Source organism: Helianthus annuus, chromosome 3 (assembly GCF_002127325.2).
Source record: "Helianthus annuus cultivar XRQ/B chromosome 3, HanXRQr2.0-SUNRISE, whole genome shotgun sequence".
Classification (NCBI taxonomy): Eukaryota; Viridiplantae; Streptophyta; class Magnoliopsida; order Asterales; family Asteraceae; genus Helianthus; species Helianthus annuus.
In genome coordinates, this window is record NC_035435.2 from 16,131,578 (window position 1) to 16,135,511 (window position 3,934).

At 33.0% G+C, this 3,934-nt stretch overlaps 1 long non-coding RNA gene across 1 annotated transcript; it reads left to right on the top strand.

The window, feature by feature from the left end:
* The first annotated feature begins 1,005 nt into the window (after positions 1 to 1,005).
* LOC118490139 lies at positions 1,006 to 1,619 on the top strand. The gene is made up of 3 exons (XR_004888320.1): positions 1,006 to 1,060; positions 1,169 to 1,256; positions 1,529 to 1,619. It is a non-coding gene; the product is annotated as an uncharacterized LOC118490139 (long non-coding RNA).
* Positions 1,620 to 3,934: the final 2,315 nt, after the last annotated feature.

Here is a 3,934-nt window from a genome sequence, read left to right on the forward strand (position 1 = left end):
GGATTGAGATGGCGAGTTCAGTAGAGGCTGCCGGAGAACCTGTTCCAACGTCGGCGGTGCTAATGTCGGCGTCGAAGCACATCGCCGTTAGATGCAGAGGTGTTATTGTTTAAGAATTTGATAAAAAAATATTTTATTTGAGTATATTTGTGTTATTGTTTGGACCCCCCCCCCCCCCACCAAAATCTGATCGAGGAACCTGTATGGTTGGTGGGTCATATAACACAAACAATGATGATCTTCACAGGAAGTGACGATGTAACTCGGCCGACGTCTTCTGTGTATATATTTATATTTCATGAAACTTGTCTCTTTTATCCCTGAAAGCTTGCCGCTTTAAGCAGAATTTGGGCAATTGGTAACATTTTAGACACTTCTTTGTTGTTTTAATTCATTTCAGAGGTATATTATATGCACGGTTTTCACTGGGTATTGCTTATGACCGGGTATTACTGATTCGGTACATTTGTTTTTTTTAATAGTGATGCATTTGGTGAAGACAACGTTGGCCTTCTCACCAAGATACGTGATATATCATAGGTGTGTATTGTATAAGTTCTTCATATTACAACTTTTTTAAATAACAGGTTGCCCATGTATGCAACTTACCTATGTTTGTAATGATGCTTATCTGACACCAAGACATGGAATATATCAGCAATGATGCTTATCTTGACCCGCAGTACAAACAAGGTTTCTTATTTGCCGTGAAGCATGTTGAGAGTGACACCGATACCGAAGTTGAAGACGGTTATATTGCAGTGGTGGCATTATATGAGGTTACATAAGCTGGAAATATAGGTGTCTATATCTAAACTTTCTATTGCGATTCTGTTTGTTCCTTCGTTGGTGTAGGTTCTTTCGCCCAATACAACGTTGCCGTCGGTGAGAATAATTTGTGAGTAATTACTTTCATTCGAGTATCAAATTTGATTAAATTTTCTCTAATTTCGAATTAACTTACAATTGTAGGTACAGAGATGGGCTCAATTTCTGTAATTTTGAACGGCGTCATCAACTCCAGCATTCAAGTAAAAAAAAAACATGGCCCAATTTATTGGTAATTTTTCTAATTATATATTTTAGTTTTTAGTCTATTTGTTTCATGTGTTGATTTCTATATTTACCATTTTTTGATGTGTAAAGCCTCTGCAATTTGTGTTTCCAGGTCGCAATTGGCAGATCAACATATGACACTGAAGTTGATATTGATTTAAGAATAGAAAGTCATGCTAACATGATACTGTTTGATTTAGGTAATTGATTAATTTGCTATAATTTATATTGCCAGTGAGTGATATGATTGATATTTTATTTTCCTTAGTTTAGTACAATAAAATAAGTAATATGTGGTCTTATACACTCGATACTTGGTGGACAACCATTTCTCATACTTGGTGTATAACTTTGCTAAAGGGAGGCGGGATTTGAGGCAACAGTAGTTCTTGACCTTGATTTGAAATGATTAATTAGTTCTGCTACTTTCAAGTTCTTAATAGCGGTGACTTTTTGACATATAATTTTGCAGGGATGCACCAGGACAACTCTGTTGTTTTTGTTTCTCTCGAGAATTTGGGAAGTGATTTAAATTTCAACAATGACACTTTTAGAAGCTTATATGTGCCAAATTGGTGGTATGTTAATGTCCAAACAAGATCAATGATAGTTAACAATATGGTCATTCATAAAGCAATGCATTTCATGGGTAACCAGCATAAAGCGGGTCATATTTCTAACATGGGTGGTGCTGGCTCTAGTGGATCAAGCACGCCTTTGACAGCTATGTAAGTTCTTTCTCAAGAGGTGTCATGGACATGTTAGAGAGGGGTTGGGTACAGATCAAGTGTTTAAACGGGTAGACTCTCAAACACTTTTTGTCCAAATTTTTATCTTTTATATAGAATTATGTGTAAATTAATAACTATGATAACAAAAGCAGTATTATATAGTAATAATCTGCATCTTAGAATAACAACTGTTTATAAGTTGTATGTATAAAAAATAGACTTTAGCCAATTTTCAACCCATTTAACATGTTCACCATTTAGCTAATTGTTTGATTTGACCCGTTTGTAACTGACACATAACTCAAATCGATATATTCATAAGTTAACGGGTAGAATTTACCACCTAAATCTTTCTATACTAAAGATTATTTTCTTTCGGCTATGTATTTCTTTTTTCTGATAAATATTTTAATTAATCTGCTGATATTACAGGTACATGTCAATCAAATGTGGCCTTAGACAACTTCAACCATCATTATTTAAAGAGTGCAGAGTGTCTAACGTTGGAGTTCGATCATACGACCTCTCCAGGTATGGATCTCACAGACTTGCTCTTGAGGTAAAAAGAAACTACTGGGTCTTTTTTGTATTTGCGCACCAGTTCTTGACTCTTAAAGGGACCCTAATCGGATTAAAGAAAGTGATTGAAAATATGACCCAAAAGGACATTTTGTTTGTTACCGACTTATTGTAGCATGTTACAGGAGATATAAAGTCGTCTAAGGAATTTAACAAGATGAATCCATCAACTACATTTGAAGACACTGCCAACTATGGTAATGCTTTCACCTTGTGCAAATTTATAGCTCCTTTTGTTATGCCCCTTTATTTTTTCTTTGTTATGGTCTTAGTGTTCCTAAATTCCATTTCACAAGAGAATTTGAGATGTTTTTATGATATGTACTTACGTATGGTCTAATTTGGATATAATGGATGTGTTTTGTGGTTGCAGATGTGTCAATCTCAGCCCTTGACTACTGCCGAACACGGTCTGACTCTTATATTTCTTTATGTTCATAGGTTCATTCATGTTGTTAGTATAAATTACATTGACGTAACCCGTCCACCGGACGGGTATTAAACTAGTTATATAATGCTTCTAATTACTTTCATCTGTACTTATATGTTTATCATTCATTATTATGTAGAATGACCCAAAAGGAAAGTCAAAGATTGTATTTAGTCACGAGACTGTATCTGCAAAGGTTGTTCGTTATATACTAATTTAATTTAATACTTTATTTCAATACATATAATAAACTTTTTATTCTATTCGGTGTATTTGTTTTCCATTATGTAATCCTTTTAATGAATATTTTTTTTTAAATGTAATATGTTAAATCTTTTATGGTTTTGTAGGTTCATCCTAAGGTTAAATCAACACATTACATATATAAAGGGCTATCGAAAAAGGTTGTTTATGATTAGATAATATAGTTTGATGTTTTTTTTCTATAAAAATAAATAATATTTTCAAGTTTCGTTTTTGTTAATGTGAAAACCCAGTTTGATGTTGTTTTGAAATATTTTTTCATACCAAACAACACATTACATGTGTAAAAACATGGTTAATTAGTATATAATTCATTTAATTATTTCCTTCTATATCATTATGTTAATTGTTTTATTTTCTTTAGGTTGAACGAAAAGGAAAATCGGCTGATTTTGTTTCTAAGCAAAATCTGTCTTCTCACGTTGTCTTTCAAGTAAGATACCGTAACCATGAATGGTTACTTTTATTATTTAAAGGACCGTGTATCTTATTGTTGTACAATTTTATGTATATGATTTTTACACTTATTGTGTCTTACTCAATTATGTAGGCTAAAGTAAAGTCTAAGTTATCCAGATCCATAACATCAACCGCCCTTCAAGTTGGTCGTAAATGCTCTACATCAAAAAAGTTAAAACAAAATGATGTAATTAAATTCACCAAGAAAGCCGAAAGCAGATTGGTATACTTTATAATTTTTTGTTTCCTTCTAATAGCACATAATACAGTTCGGCTCTACTCTTTTTTTAATCAATAAGGTAATTAATCCTTTTATATTTTTCTCAGCGTTTACCGACTGATGTTTCAAGCCATCTGTGTCTTTCTCTTCACAACTTGCACTGATGTGTGTAAAATGCAACATATAAATCACATC